General features: G+C 38.4%; 1 protein-coding gene and 1 non-coding gene across 7 annotated transcripts in view; both read right to left on the minus strand.

Annotated features, from left to right (window-relative positions):
* TPST1 (tyrosylprotein sulfotransferase 1) overlaps nt 1-17528 on the minus strand; it is a 353853-nt gene that overhangs the window by 224144 nt on the left and 112181 nt on the right. The window lies entirely within an intron of this gene.
* On the minus strand, nt 217-321 carry LOC112134459 (U6 spliceosomal RNA). The gene has a single exon (XR_002915885.1). It is a non-coding gene; the product is annotated as a U6 spliceosomal RNA (small nuclear RNA).

Here is a 17528-nt window from a genome sequence, read left to right on the forward strand (position 1 = left end):
GACCAGCTTGGCCAAGATGGTGAAACCCCATCTCTACTAAAATTACAAAAATTAGCCAGGCGCAGTGGCAGGCACCTGTAATCCCAGCTACTCTGGAGGCTGAGGCAGGAGAATCGCTTGAACCTGGGCAGCAGAGGTTGCAGTGAGCCAAGATTACGCCACTGCACTCCAGCTCAGGTGACAGAGTGAGACTCCATCTAAAAAAAACAATTAGAAATGTTTTTTCTATGCTTCATGACCTTACATATCATCCTTGCACAGGGCCATGTTGTGCAATCTTCTCAGTATTGTTCCAATTTTAGTGTTAGGTTCAGCCAAAGCAAGGACTTAAATATATATAATTTTGTAACTGTCCCACAGTTTTTGGATATCCTATTCTTTTCCTTTTTCTTTTCTGTGGGTCAACAGATCTCTGTATGTTGCCCAGGCTGGCCCTCAACTCTTGGTCTCGAGTGATCTTCCCACCTGGGCCTCCTGAAGTGCGGAGATACAGTGTGAGCCACCAGGCCCTGCCATGTTCTGTCATTTTCATTCTTTTTTCTCTTTGCAGTTGAAGTTTTGGAACTTTCTACTGACATATCTTCAAGCTCATTGAATCTTTCCCAGGTTATCTATTGTCCTTTCCACTCTATCAATAAGTCCAAGGGCATTCTTCATTTCTGTTATAGTATTGCTTATTTCTAGTATTTCTTTTGGGTTCTTTCTTAGAGTTTCCATTGTCTGCTTATGTTACCCATCTTTCTTGCGTGTTGTTCACTTTTTCCATTACAGCCTTTAGTATATTAATCATACTTAAAGTTTCGAGTCTGATTATTCCAAAAATCACTGCCATAAATGAGTCTGGCAATGGTTCTGATTCTTGCTATGCCTCATGCAATTTGGTTTTTGCCTTTTAGCATGTCTTGTAAGTTTTTGTTGAAAGCAGACATGATATACTGGGTAGAAGAAACTGCAGTAAAAAGTCCTCTTGTTTGAGGCTTTATGTTTCTCTGGCTAAGAGTTGGGTTGTGTTTACTGTTTTGTATAGCTGTATAGGTTACATTTCCTTTAGTGTCCTTTTTTAAATCAATTTTTATTTTAGATTCAGGGGTACACGTGCAGGTTACAAGGGTATTTTGTGTGATGCTGACGTCTGGGGTACAACTGATCCTGCAAACCAGGTCGTGAGCATAGTACCCAGTAGGCAGCTTTTCAACCCTTTCTCCCCTTCCTCTCTCCCATCTCTTGCAGTCCCCAGTGTCTACTGTTCCCATCTTTATGTCCATGAATACCCAATGTCTAGCTCCCACTTATGAGTTTGGAACATGTAGTTTTTGGTTTTTTGTTTCAGCATTAATTCACTTAGGATAATGGTCTCCAGCTGTACCCATGTTGTTGCAATCACATCCTTGTTTTCGTATCTCTTATCGTTTCTTGGTTTCCCTAAAGACTCCTTATTACAATAGAATAGGGTCTGAAAATTAGTTCATTTAGCAGTAAAGCACTATCATTACACAGGAGACTGATCGGTGTGGTGGTGAGGTGTGTGTGTGGTTGGGGGAGTGTCCTATAATCACATAATTAGTTCTGTCTTTTAGTGAGCCTGTGTGCCTGGGCCGTGACTTTCACAAGTGCTTCTCAGGTTCCCTTCTCCCCGATTAGGTAAGACAGGAAGGCTAGAGAGGGCTGCAGTTGGGTGTTTCCCTTCTGATACACTTTGGGTATTTTCCCCCTCCAACTCATGCTGAAATGTGATTCCCAGTGTTGAAGGTAGGGGCCTAGTGGGAAGTGTTTGGGTCATGGGGCCAGATCCCTCATGAATGGCTTGATGTTGTCCCTGCACTTGTGAGTAAGTTCTTACCCTATAACTATAGTTCATGCAAGACCTGGTGTGAGATCTGGTTGTTCAAGAGTCTGGCACCTCCCTCCCCTCTCTCTCTTGCTCTCTCTCTCTCCATGTGCTGTGCCTGTTCCCCTTTGTGTTCCACCATAAGGGAAAGCTTCCTGAGGCCTCACCAGAAGTTAAGCAGATAGATGCTGGTGCCATGCTTCTTGTACAGCCTGCAGAAACGTGAGCCAAATAAACCCCTCTTCTTTGTAAATTACCAGTCTCAGGTATTCTTTTTTAGCAATGCAAAATGGACTAACAACACATCTTCCTCGAGGTCAGTTAGGCTCTGGTAAAGCACATGTCAATTAGGCTTGATAAAAGTTTACTTTGAGAGTAAACCATTGCTAAGGAGTGCTCCGGCTTATTTCAAGATGATTTCCCCTTCTCCCTACCTAAGCTTGAGGAGGTGAGGTTTCTGGAGGTAATCTGTGATTCTCAGTATGCACCATTCCCTCCAGTTTTTGGGAGAATGGTTTGCCCTGAAGCCTCAATTTTCTGATTGAAGAGTTGATTTTTCAGTTTTTGCAGCTTCTCTTTATCCTTGGTGTTCTACAATTTCATGGTACTGTGGCTTATTTTCCTCACTCAGTGGTATTGGAAACAGATACATGTCCATCTACTCTTATGTTGTCACTTTGATAACACCCTGCTGTTCATTTTCTCTATTCTCTTCTTCTGGAATTCCAGTCAGTTAAACATCAGACAACTTGAATTTTCGTTCCACGTTTCTTATCTTTTCTCTCTAAGTCATCTCTTGTTTTTTCTTTTTGTTTTACTAAGGTATTTTCTCAACTTTATCTAATCACTGATTTTAAATTTCAGCTCTCCTATTTTTAGTTCCCAAGCTTTCTGAATGTTTTAGAAAATAGCAAGTTATTCTTGTTCCTTCACCTCACCTCTACAAGAATATTTATTACAGTTCAATTATGTTTCTTTTGCTTATTACATTGTTTTTGTTATCTCCGAGGTACATTTTTCTTTCTTTTGGTCTCTCTTATGTTAGAGATGTTCTGCCAATTTCTAGCAAGTCTTGGCTATGAAGCACTGCAAAGTTAAATTGAGTTCTGTATATGAGTTGAGTATAATTATGGGTGTGCTTTCTCAGCCAGCCTTTTTGTCAGGATTCTCCAAGTATAATTTTGTAGGTCTAGGCTGAGTGCGGTGGCTCACACCTGTAATCCCAGCACTTTGGGAGGCTGAGGCAGGTGGATCATGAGGTCATGAGGTCAGGAGTTCAAGACCAGCCTGACCAAGATGGCAATACCCCATCTCTACTAAAAATACAAAAACATTAGTCAGGCGTTTGTGACGGGTGCCTGCAATCGCAGCTACTTGGGAGGCTGAGGCACAGAATTGCTTGAACCTGGGAGGCGGAGGTTGCAGTGAGCCAAGATCATGCCACTGCACTCCAGCCTGGGCAACAGAGCGAGACTCTGTCTCAAAAAACAAACAAAAATTTTGTAGGTGTTTTACGTACCTATGTGTGTATAAAATGTGTGTACATATATATAGAACCATGGTGTTTTGGTTACCATAGCTTTGTGGTATTCAAAGTCAGGCAGTGTGATGTCTCCAACTTTGTTCTTTCTGCTTAGGATAGCTTTAGGTATTCAAGGTCTTTTGTCATTCCACACAAATTTTAGGATTTTTTTTCTATTTCTGTGAAAAATGTCATTGGTATTTTGATAGAGATTATACTGACTCTGTAGATTACTTTGGGTAATACTGACTTTTGAGACGGAGTCTCACTCTGTCACCCAGGCTGGAGTGCAGTGGCATGATCTCGGCTTGCTGCAACCTCTGCCTCCCAGGTTCAAGTGATTCTCCTGCCTCAGCCTCCTGAGTAGCTGGGATTACAGGCACCCACCACCAGGCCTGGCTAATTTTTCTATTTTTAGTAGAGATGGGGTTTCACTATGTTGGCCAGGCTGGTCTTGAACTCCGTAACAGTATTAATTCTTCTAATCCATAAGTATGAAGTATCTTTTCATTTTCTGTATGTCCTCTTCAATTTCTGTCATCAGTCTTTTATAGTTTTCATCACAGAGATTCTTCACTTATTTGGTTAAGTTCATTCCTAGGTATTTTATTTTTTTTGTAGCTATGTAAATGGGATTGCTTTTCTGATTTCTTTTTCAGATTGCTTGCTGTTGATGTATAGAAATGCTACAGATTTTTGTTGTGTTGATTTTGTATCCTGATACTTAACTGAATTTGTTTATCAGTTCTAGCAGTTTTTGGTAGTCTTGAGGTTTTTCTAAATACAGGATCATGTTATCTGCAAATAAAGATAATGTGGTTTCTTCCTTTCCAATTTGGGTACCCTTTATTTCTTTCTCTTGCCTAATTGCTTGGGCTAGGACTTCAAGTACTAAGTTGAACAGAAGTGGTTAGAGTGGGCATCCTTGTCTTGTTCCTGATCTTAGAGAAAAATTATTCAGCTTTTCACTGCTGAACATGACGTTAGCTGTGGGTTTGTCATATATGGTTTGAGATATGTTCCTTCTTTTTTTTTCTTTTTTGAGATAAAGTCTCACTCTATCACCCAGGCTTTGTATTTTTAGTAGAGATGGGGTTTCACCATGTGGGCCAGGCTGGTCTCAAACTCCTGACTTCAAGGGATCCACCCACCTCAGCCTCCCAAAGTGCTGGGATTACAGGCGTGAGCCACCACACCTCGCCGAAGTATGTTCCTTCTATACCCAGTTTGTTGAGAATTTTTATCAAGAAGGGATGTTGAATTCTACTGAATGCTTTTTGAGCATCTATTGAAATCATTATATGGCTTTTGGTCTTGATTGTATTAATGTGATGTATCATGTTTATTGATTTGGGTATGCTGAATCATCCTTGCATCCCTGGGAATTCCACTTGATCATGATAATTTTTTTTTTTTTTTTTTAGGTTGAGGGGTCCATGTGCCGGTTTGTTATGTGGGTAAACTGTGTGTCACAGAGGCTTGGTGTACAGATTATTTCATCACCCAGGTAATAAGCATAGTACCCAATAGGTATTTTTTCTGATCCTCTCCTTCCTCCAACCCCCCACCCTCAAGTAAGTCTGTTCTTCCCCTCTTTGTATCCCAGGATGATCTTTTTAATGTATTGTTGAACTCGGTTTGTTAGTATTTTGTTGAGGATTTTTGCATCTGTGTTCATCAGGGATGTTGGCCTGTCATTTTCTTGTCGCATCCCTGTCTGGTTTTGGTATCAGGGTAATGCTGCCCTTGTAGAATGAGTTGGGAAGTATTCCCTTCTCTTCCAAAAAAATTTTTGTTTTGAGGAGTTTGAGTAGGGTTGGTATTAGTTCTTTAAATGTCTGGCAGAATTTAGCAGTGAAGCAACAGGTCCTGGGCTTTTCTTGGTTGAGAGACTTTTTAAATATGGCTTCAATCTCATTACTCATTATTGGTTTGTTGAGGTCTTTTGTTTCTTCCTGATTCAATCTCGGTAGGTTGTATGTGTCAGAGAATTTACACATTCCTTCTAGGCTTTGCAATTTTTGGTGTATAGTTGTTCATAGTAGTCTCTAATGATCTGTTGTAGATCGGTGGTATCACTTACAATGTCTCATTTTTCACCTCTGGTTTTGCTTATTTGGGTCTTCTCTCCCCCCACCCTTAGTCTTCTGAAAGGTTTGTCAATTTTGATTACCTATTCAAAAAAACCATTTTCATTTCATTGATCTTTGTATTCTTTTAGTCTTGGTTTCATTTACTTCTCCTCTTTTATTGTTTCTTTCTATTAACTTTGGTTTGTTTTTTAGGTGCCTTTTTTCCAGAGAAAAAAGAATAAAAAATAGGGGGTTTGTTTGGTTTTGCTTTTCTAGTTCCTTGAGGTGTATCATTAGGTTATTTGAAGTCTTTTTACTTTTTTGATATAGACGTTTATTGCTATACACTTCCCTCTTAGAACCGCTTTTGCTGTATCCCATAGGTTTTGGTATTTTGTTTCCATTTTCATTTGTCTCAAGAAATTTTAAAATTTACTTTAAAATTTCTTCATTGGTCCATTTGTTGTTTAATTTCCATCAATTTGTACTGTTTCCAATGTTCCTCTGATTATGGATTTCTAGTTTTATTCCACTGTGACAAGATAAATATAATTTCAAATTTTAAAAATTGTTAAAACTTGTTTTGTGACCTAATGTATGATCAATCCTGGAGAATATTCCATGTGCTGTTGAGAAAAATGTGTATTCTGCAACTGTTGGATGGAATGTTCTGTAAATATCTGTTAGGTCCATTTGGTCCAGAGTACAGTTTAATGTCTGTTTCTTTGTTTCTTTTCTGTCTGGATGATCTGTTCACACTGAAAGTGTGGATGTTCCCTAGTATTACTGTATTGCAGTCTATCTCTCTATTTAGGTCTACTACTATTTGCTTTATATATTTGGGTGCTCTGGTGTTGGGTGTATATATATTTACAATTGTTATATCCTCTTGCTGTACTGACCCTTTTGCCATAATATAATGGCCTTGTCTTTTTTTTAACCATCTTGATTTAAGTTTACTTTATGTGATAAAACTATAGGCTCTCTTGCTCTTTTTTGGTTTCCATTTGCATAAATTATCTTTTTCCATACCTTCACTTTCAGTCTGTGCTTATCTTTACAGATGAAGTGAGTTTCTTGTAGCCAGCATGTAGTTGGGTCTTGTTTTTTAATCCATTCTGCCACTCTTAATTGGAGAATTTAATCCATTTATATTCAAGGTTATTACTGATAGGTAAGGGTTTACTACTGCCATATTGTTCCTTGTTTTTGGTTGTTTTGTAGATTCTTTCTTCCTATTTTCCTATCTTACTGTCTTCCTCTATGGTAAGTGATTTTCTCTAGCAGCGTGCTTTGATTTTGTGCTATTTATTTTTAGTGTATCTATTATAGGTTTTTGCTTTATGGTTACCGTGAGGCTTACAAAAAAAATCTTATAATAGCTTATTTTAAACTGATAATCACTTAACTTTGCAAAGAAAAGTAACAAAAACAAACTCTATACTTTAACACCACCATTGCCATTTTGACTTTTTGATGTTTCGATTTAATCTTTTTATTGCTTAAACAATTGTCTGTCTCCTAAATAACTGTTGTAGTTATTGTTTTTAATAGTTTTGTTGGCCGGACATGGTGGCTCAAGCCTGTAATCCCAGCACTTTGGGAGGCCGAGATGGGCGGATGACCTGAGGTCAGGAGTTCAAGACCAGCCTGGCCAACATGGTGAAATCCTGTCTCTACTAAAAATACAAAAATAAGCCAGGTGTGTTGGCACATATCTGTAATCCCAGTTACTCGGAGGCTGAGGCATGAGAATCACTTCAACCCAGGAGGTGCAGGTTGCAGTGAGCTGAGATTGCACCACTGCACTCTCCAGCTTGGGTGACAGAGCAAGGCTCTGTCTTAAAAAAAAAAAAAAAAAAAAAAAGTTCCGTCTTTTAGTCTTCATACTTAAAATATAAGTGGTTTACTCACCCCATTTACAGTATTAGAATATTCTGAATTTTTCAGAAGTCTTCTTTTACCAGTGAGTTTTCTTTCTTTTGCCAGTGAGTTTAATACCATTAGATGCTTTCTTTTTACCCATTAGCATCCTTCACTTTCTGACTGAAGAGCTCCCTTCAGCATTTTTTGTAAGACAGGTCTGGTGTTGATAAATTCCCTCAACTTTTGTTTGTCTGGGAAAATCTTTATCTTGCCTTTGTGTTTATAAAGGGTAACTTTGCTGGGTAGAGTATTCTTGCTTGGCAGTTTTTTCTTTTCCCTCAGCACTCTAAATATAGCATTCCACTCTTTCCTGGCGTACAGGGTTTCTGCTGGGATATCTGCTGAAAGCTCTATTGGGGTATGTTGAATTGGACACATTTCTCTTGCTGCCTTGAGTAATCTTTCTTTGTCTTTGATTTTTGTTAACCAGACTGTAATGTGCCATAGGTATCTCTTCTTTGGGTTGATTTTAATTGCTGATCACTGAGCTTCCTGTACCTAGACAGTGTCATCTTTCTCTAGATTTGGGACTTTTTCAGCCATGATTTGCTTAAGTATGCTTTCTACACCCTTTTCTTCCTCATCTTCAGGAATTCCTATTACGTGGAGGTTAGTTTGCTTGATGGTATTCCACAATTCTTGTAGGTCTTCTTTACCCTATTTTATTCTTGCTCCTCTGAATGGGTAATTTCATATGTTCTGTCCTCAAGCTCACCAATTCTTTTATTTGATCAAGTCTGCTGCTAAAGCTTTCCAATGAGTTATTCCAGTTCACTTACTGTATTGTTTATAGATAGGATTTCTATTTGTTTTTTTTCTTGTTTCTATTTCTTTGTCAAATTTCTCACTAAATTCGTGGATTGCTTTCTAAATTTCATTTAATTTTCTATCTCTATTTTCTTGTGATTCCCTGAACTTTTTTTTTTTTTTTTTTTTTTTTTTTTTTTTTTTTTTTTTGAGGCGGAGTCTTGCTCTGTCTCCCTGGCTGGAGTGCAGTGGCACAATCTTGGCTCACTGCAAGCTCTGCCTCCCGGGTTCACACCATTCTTCTGCCTCAGCCTCCCGAGTAGCTGGGACTACAGGTGCCCACCACCACGCCCTGCTGATTTTTTGTATTTTTAGTAGAGACAGGGTTTCACCGTGTTAGCCAGGATGGTCTTGATCCCCTGACCTCATGATCTGCCCGCCTCGGCCTCCCAAAGTGCTGGGATTACAGGCATAAGCCACCATGCCCGGCAGATTCTGTGAACTTTTTAAAGAGGCTTATTCTGAATTATCTGTCTGATATTTCATAGATCTTCAATTCTTCTGAGTCCACCGGTGGAGCTTTGTTGGTTTCTTTTGGTGGTGTCATATTTCCCTAAGTTTTCATAATCATTGCTTGTTTATGTTGATGCTTCCACATTTGAGGATACAGCCATTTCTTCTAGGTTTTGCAGGTGTTCTTTGGTGATTTCGGGCCTTTACTTAGTATGAGAGATTAAGTACTGGCCTATTGTTTCTTCCCATTCTGGGGAGGACTTACAGTGAGCATCAGAACTGAAACACTGCACTAAAACTAAACTAACTTGCCCTGCCATTCAAAACATTGCACTAAAACTGAACTAACTTGCCCTGACATTCGAAACATTGCACTAAAACTAAACTAACTTGCCCTGACATTTTTTCACAGACTGGAAGACTTATAGTGATCACCGAAAGGTAAACATTGTTCTGGAACTATATTGCTACCCTGTCGTCATTTCCCAGTCTGTGAAAGTCTTAAGTGCTTAAGTGTACACTGGAAGTTAATCCCAACTTTTTTTTTTTTTTTTGAGACACAGTTTTGCTCTGTTGCCCAGGCTGGCGTGCAGTGGCATGATCTTGGCTCACTGCAACCTCTGTCTGCCAGGCTCAAGCGACTCTTTGCTTCAGCCTCTGAAGTAGCTGGGATTACAGGCACGTACTATCACATGCAGCTAACTTTTGTTTTTGTGGTAGAAGTGGGATTTTGCTATGTTGCCCAGGCTGGTCTTGAACTCCTGGGCTCAAATGATCCACCCAACTTGGCCGCCCAAAGTGGATTACAGAAATGAGCTGCCATGCCCAGCTTAATCCCAATCTTATAGCTGTTTCTGGGCCAGGGGAAGGTTCCATGTGAGCACTAAGTTTTGTGGAAAATCTGACCAGGGATTCAGGCCTTCCCACTGATTACACCCCAGTGGCACTAAGACACTGGCCAGCCTTGTCAATAGGGTGTCTCGGCTAATTAGAGTACAGAGTAGCTGCAAGATCCATATACGAGTTGCTACAATCAGTGCCCTGCTCTTTGTCCCCAATTTACCCCAGATAGTTCAGCTCTCCTGGCTCTCCCAGATGGGACTAGAGTGGGCTCCCTGGGAAGAGTCCCAGACCAGTGAGGAGACTGAATACCCACCTCCAATTCCTTCCTCTCACCTTGGTAACTGCAGGGCTAGGAAAATTCTCCCTGAGTGGTGTTATGCCAGCTTGGGGGGAAGAGGTGGCAGAGTCTGAAATGACCACTTATTTTACAAAAAATTTTGTCGGCCCAGGAGGTTTCTCCACTTCTTCCCCAAGTTCTGGTGAACTCAGGTTGCTATTCTTGTCTTTGAATACCTTTTTTTTTTTTTTTTTTGAGATGGAGTCTCGCTCTTTTGCCCAGGCTGGAGTGTAGTGGCATGATCTTGGCTCACTGCAACCTCCAACTCCCGAGTTCAAGCAATTCTCCTGTCTTAGCCTCCCGAGTAGCTGGGATTACAGGCACCCACCACCACGCCCAGCTAATGTTTGTATTTTCAGTAGAGACTGGGTTTCACCATGTTGGCCAGGCTGGTCTCGAACTCCTGACCTCAAGTGAGCCACACGCCTTGGCCTCCCAACATGCTGGGATTACAGGAGTGAGCCACCGCGCCCGGCCTGAATAATTTCTAGTTGTATTTTTGTGGGAAGAGTGATGTCAGGTATCTTTTATTCCACTATCTTGCTGACATCACACTCTCCCCCTAGTGTCTTTATTTTCTCTAGTTTTCTTCCTCCCTAAGGGAATCTATCTCTTCTGCAGAGGGGGAGGTGGGGTATAGAGATAAGGATCTGGAAGTCTAACTGTTCCTACACAGACTGTCAACCTCCCTATTTTTAGTATCAGACTTCATCCGTTTCCCCTAATTTGTAATACCTGATGTTTCTAATTCCCAAACATTTGTAGGGTTCAGGGTGAACTGGCTTGCTTCTTGTCCCTTTGTTTTGTTGTATCCCTGTTTTTCAGGCACTTACATTAAGTTATCTTCCAAATGGCTCAGTCCCTTACCATTTTTACGTTAGCTTTCCATATTCATATATTATGTTTTGAGAGTGACAAATGAGTTTAGCGTTGCTAGTTTGGCGGCCTCTGAAAAGTTGGACATGAAAGACATGTACTAAAGTTAGAAGATCCAGTAGTACTAGTTTTAAGGAAACATGTTATTAGGGTGCACACACAGTATATACATTCTCTGAGGTCCAGGGGCCTTGTGGCTGGAGGCTGCAAGGGTTTGCCAAGGCTGGAAACCATCGCTTATGGGAATGCAAAGCTAACAAATACACTACTATTAGAAAACAAATTCTATGTTGTGCAAGGGAAAAGAGGAGGCATGTAATTCTCATAATCTTTAACTTTACTGTTAATAATTCACAAGAGACTGGAGCTGGGGAAAAAAGACTAAAGATTTTTTAACCTCCCCAGTTCTAATGTTCTACGATTCTGAAGGAAGTTTCTCAAAGCCTGAGTGACACAGAGATTGCTTTCTTAGTTCCATCTGTGGCCTCTCTAGCAGGCCTTCTGGTTCTTTTGTCTAACAACCTAATGCACTTTCTCGATCTTCCACAGTACACACACTACATAAGACCTAAAAGAAATACATATAAAAATGTGAGCTCTATATACAGTATTTAACACTGCTTTATAGCTTTTACTTTTGGCAGTGGTGGTATGTTTCCATACAAGAGGCTTTGGCTGTCAACAGACACCATTACAAAGAAAATAATTCAAATATAAAAGTAAATTGTATTTGCTGCTTTGGGTTTGTAGACGGAAATCAGGGTCAAGTTTTTGGAGTGAGGTATAATTAATTCCACTATAAGAACGGCCTTCAACTGTGGGATTACATAGAATACAGAGATAGAGAAGAAAGGAGAGTTTGCCTAAATTGCTTGTGTAAGTTTCAAAAACCTAACAGATTCTGAGCATTGGCTAAAGGGAGCAGTATGTCATGTTTGTCATCTGTCCTCAGGCCACTCTTAGCTTTCTTACCCTTACTAAGCCCAATGCCACTTCATCTGTCACCACAGCCTCCTCTATACAGTCATCTCTTGGTATCCACAGGGGATTGGTTCCAGGATCCCCTGTGAATAACAAAATCCACAGGTGCTCAGGTGCCTTATATAAAATGGTGTAGTATTTGCACATAACATACACATATCCTCCTGTATACTTTAAATCATCTCTAGACTACTTATAACACCTAATACAATGTAAATGCTATGTAAATAGTTATCCTGTATTGTTTAGGAAATAATGACAAAGTCTGTCACGTTCAGTACAGATGTAAGCATCATTTCCCCCCCACATATTTTCAATCCATGGTTAGTTGAATCTATGGATGTGGAAACCACAGATTCAAAGGGCTGACTATAGTAACAATTTATAATTAAGATGTAAACAGGCCAGGCACGTTGGCTCATGCCTGTAATCTTAGCACTTTGGGAGGCCGAGGCGGGTGGATCACCTGAGGTCAGGAGTTCAAGACCAGCCTGGCCAACATGGTGAAACCCCATCTCTACTAAAAATACAAAAAATTAGCTGGGCATGGTGGCGGGCGCCTGTAGTCCCAGCTACTCGGGAGGCTGAGGCAGGAGAATTGCTTGAACTCAGGAGACGGAGGTTGCAGTGAGCTGAGATTGTGCCATTGCACTCCAGCCTGAGCAACACGAATGAGACTCCATCTCAAAAAAAAAAAAAAAAAAAAAAAGATGTAAACAAAAGTCTCAGTGCAACTTAAAATAAATGTCATTAACATTACTTGTAGACCACAGATCCAATTCTCTATAGCAGTAGACCCCAACTTTGGGGCCGGTTTTGTGGAAAACAATCTTTCCATGGACCAGCAGAGGGGATGGTTTCGGGATGATTCAAGCACATTACGTTAACTGTGCACTTCATTTCTGTTATTATTATATCATGATATATAGTGAAATTATTATACAACTCACTATATTGCAGAATCAGTAGAAGCCCTGAGCTTGTTTTCCTGCAACTAGAGGGTCTCATCTGGGGGTGATCGGAGACAGTGACAGATCATCAGGCATTAGTCTCTCATAAGGGCAGAACAACCAAGATGCCTCACATGCACAGTTCACAAAAGTGTTCATGCTCCTATGAGAATCTAATGCCATTTGTTTTAATACAAAAATTGCAATTACTTTGGCAGCAACTTACTAGATACAGTAAACAGGAAGGCAATGGGCAAGTACTGATAACTAAGAGGTAACAAATGAAACAAAGAAAGAAACAGAAATTATAAAAGGCAGACAGAAGCCTTAAGTTTTTAGTAAAGAGATGAACAGTTCTATACCCTACATAAGCAGAAGACAGGCACCTTCTCTTTATAACACACAATTGCTAATTTTCTTTTGATGAAATAAAATTTCAAATAATGATCAGTAATTTATTTTAAAAGGCAAGAAATATGTGATCAAATGCAGAAATGATTCTACTCTAAATTATTAAGATTTGGTCCCTTCATGGTAAAAATCTATCCAGAAACTTAGCTTTCAAGGATGATTCATTTCCCAAGGGTTTCAGATAGCCAAGGTTTTACAAGTTATAGGAAAAATCGTCAGAAATGTTATTAAGCCAATTCTGTACTTGGCTTAATCTTATGAAGAACATGACCTTGTTTAACCCTCTTCAAGTGTGGGATAGATCTAGTGACTGGCTTCTAACAACCGGAATTTGGCAAAGGTGATGGGATGTTACTTCTGAGATTAGGTTACAAAAAGTCTGTTATCTTTTGTCTTGAGCACTCTATCTTGCTCTCTTGCTTGCTTGCTTGCTTGCTCTGAGGTAGGCCAGCTGCATGTTGTCAACTGCCGTAGACAGAGGCTCATGTGGCAAATAACTGGCATCTCCAGCCAACAGCCAGTGAAAACCTGAGGCCCGCCAACAGTCACACGAGAGAGCTTGAAGGCAGATCCTCTCCCAGCTGAGCCTTGGATGACTGCAGCCCAGCTGACAGCTTGACTGCAACTTCATGAAAGATCCTGAGCTAGAAGCATCTAGGTAGCTTTGCCTGGGTTCCTGAACCACAGAACCTATGAGACAACACATGTTTGTTGATTTAAGCCATTAATACGTTTTAGAATAATTTGTTATGCTTCATATATAAATCACACAGATTTTGGTATCAGGAGTAAAGTTCTGTTGTCACACATACCAAAAATGTGGGAGAAATATTAGAACTGGGAAATAGGTTCTAATAATAGGGCCCAGTTCTAATACTTTAAGGCCTTTCAGGAGAGGAGCGGTAAAGCTTAAATTGCCAGGAATTGATAGCTGGTAGATTTTAGATTGTTAGGAGGTGGACTGTGAGTTTTAAGGAACGTGAGGAACATCTGAGTAGAAACTGGAGGAAAGGGATCTCTGTTAGGTAGTTGTGGAAAGTTTAGCAACCCAATTTTACAGTGACGTGGAAGGTAGAAAATGTGCCGAATGAATTAGATGGTCTAGCTAAAAAGATTTCCAAGCAAAGTTAACTGCCTGGTTTCTTCTTGGTGTTTACAATAAGATGTAAGAGGACAGAGAAATTGAGGGAAAGACGGTTTAAAAGAAAAAGGAGCCAGGACACGATGGTTTTGAAAGTGGATGTGAAAATTCTTAGCCTCACCATCTTCAACACTAGCAGTGTGGCAAGCTCACATTTCCTACACTTATTCTGCTTCCCATCTTCAGAGCCCCTTCTCTACCTTCAACTCCCTTGCCTCTCCTTTATGAGGACCCTGGTGATTAGTTTAGGCCCACCAGATAATCGGTAATCTCCTCATCTAAAATTCCTTAATTCCATCTGTAAAGTTCCTTTTGCCAGATAAGGTAACATATTCACAGACCCCAGGGATTAGGAAATTGACATCTGGGTTGATTTGTTTTTCCAACTTTTATTTAGATTCCGGGGGTACATGTGCAGGTTTGTTACAGGGGTATAGTGTGTGATGCTGAAGTTTGAGATATGATTGAACCTGTCACCCAGGTAGTGAGCACAGTACCCAATAGGTAGTTTTTCAACCTTTATTTTTCCTTCCCTCTTCTGCCCTCTTGTATTCCCAGTGTCTACTGTCCCCATCTTTATGTCCATTTGTACCCAATGTTTACCTCTCACTTACAAGTGAGAACATAAGGTACTTGGTTTTCTGTTTCTGCATTAATTCACTTAGGATAATGGCCTCAAGCTCTACCCAAACTGCTGCAAAGAACATGATTTTGCTCTTTGTTATGGCTGTGCAATATTTCATGGTGTATATGTACACATTTTCTTTATCTAATGGAAGTGGACATCTTTAAGGGGCCATCACTCAGTCAACTACTTGCAAGCAATAGACAACTAATGCATTATACTTAGAATTTCTGCAGTTTATAAAGAGGAACATAGGGATGAACAAAGTGCCATATACTGGAGAAACGCCAATCATATAGCCCTCACAAACAAAAACCTCATACACATCTTCAAATTTTAACATAATCGGTTGTGGAGGAAAATGCTTTTATTCTTAGGGATATGTGCTAAGGAAGCATAATATCTGCAACTTTCAACTAATACCAATAAAAAAAGCCATGTGAGTATACATATGCGCAGAGAAGATAAAGGAAATATGGCAAAATTTTAACAATAATTCTCTGTTAGGGTATGTAGGGATTTATGGTACTATTCTTTCCAGGTTGCTCTATAAAAAATTGGAAAAAATCAGGAAGATAGTTTCAACACAACAAATATATTAACCATGCAAAGCTCACTGTAGTAGATTATAAGGAATATGTTATTTGTGGGCCAGGAGAAGTGGCTCACACCCATAATCCCAGAATTTCAGGATTCCTGCCTGAGGCAGATTGCTTGAGTTCCAGGAGTTCGAGAACAGCCTGGACAACATGGAGAAGCCTCGTCCCTACAAAAAAATACAAGTATTAGCCGGGCGTGGTTGTGGGCACCTGTAATCCCAGCTACTTGGGAGGCTGAGGCAGGAGAATTGCTTGAACCCGTGGGGTTGAGGCTGCAGTGAGCTGTGATTATGCCACTGCACTCCAACCTGGGTGACAGAATGAGACCCTGTCTCAAAAAAAAATATATATATATATATTTATTTATTTATATTTTTATATTTATATGTATTTATTTATATATGTTTATATATTTATATATATTTATATATTATATATATTTATATATATTTATATATTATATATATATTATATATTTATATATTTCTATATTATATATTTATATATTTATTTATATATATTTATATATATTTATATATATATTTATATATATTTATATATATTTTATATATATTTATATATTTACATATATTTATATATATATTTATATATATTTATATATTTACATATATTTATATATATATTTATATATATTTATATATTTACATATTTTTATATATATATTTATATATATTTATATTTATATATTTTTATATATATTTATATTTATATATATTTATATATATTTATATATATTTTTTATATATACTTATATTTATATATTTTTATATATATTTATATATATTTATATTTTTATATATATTTTTATATATTTTTATTTATATATTTTTTTATTTTTTTGTTTTTATATATTTATATATATTTATTTATATATATTTATATATTTATATATTTATATTTATATATTTATTTATATATATTTATATTTATATATATTTATTTATATATATTTATATATTATATATTTATATATTTATATATTTATATATATTTATATATTTATTTATATATTTATATATTTATTTATATATATTTATTTATATATTTATATATATTTATATATATTTTTATATATATTTATTTATATATATTTATATATATTTTTATATATATTTATATATATTTTTATATATATTTATATATTTTATATATATTTTTATATATATTTATATATTTTATATATATTTTTATATATATTTATATATATATATTTATAGAGAGAAAGAGTGAGAAAGAGAGAGAGACAGAAAGAGAGGCTGGGATCCCAGCACTCTGGGGGCCAAGACAGGCAGATCACTTGATGCCAGGAGTTCAAGACAAGCCTGGTCAACATGGCGAAACCTGGTCTCTACTAAAAATACAAAAATTAGCCAGGCATTGTGGCGTGTGCCTATAGTCCCAGCTTCTCAGGAGGTTGAGGCAAGAGAATTGCTTGAACCCAGGAGGCAGAGGTTGCAGTGAGCCAAGATCATGCCACTGCACTCCAGCCTGGGCGACAGAGTGAGGCTGTCTCAAAAAAAAAAAAAAAAATTTCATTTGTGAATGGGCTAAAACTGAGAAACTCAGAGGTTAGCAACCTACTCTGTAACAAAGGCCAGGGTAAATATTTTAGGTTGTATGAACCACAGTCTCTGTTCCAACTACTCAGCTCTACTGCTGCAGGGCAAATGCAGCCACACAAAACATATAAATGATTGAGCGTAGTATGATCTAATAAAACTTTATTTCCCAAAACGTATGATAGGGCCAGGCGCGGTGGCTCATGTCTGTAATCCCAGCACTTTGGGAAGCTGGGGCGAGCAGATTGCCTGAGCTCAGGAGTTTGAGACCAGCCTGGGCAACATGGTAAAACCCCATCTCTACTAAAAATACAAAAATTAGCTGGGCATGGTGGTGCACACCTATAATCCCAGCTACTCAGGAGGCTGAGGCATGAGAATTGCTTGAACCTGGGAGACAGAGGTTGCAGTGAGCTGAGATCACACCAGTGCACTCCAGCCTGGGTAACAGAGCAAGATTGTCTCAAAAAAAAAAAAAAAAAAAAAAACACCAAAAACACAACAAAGAAACAAACAAACTGTATGATAGGCCAGATTTGGCCTGCAGGCTGTGATTTGCTAACCTCTCATTTAACTA

This window comes from Pongo abelii, chromosome 6 (assembly GCF_028885655.2).
Source record: "Pongo abelii isolate AG06213 chromosome 6, NHGRI_mPonAbe1-v2.0_pri, whole genome shotgun sequence".
Lineage (NCBI taxonomy): Eukaryota > Metazoa > Chordata > Mammalia > Primates > Hominidae > Pongo > Pongo abelii.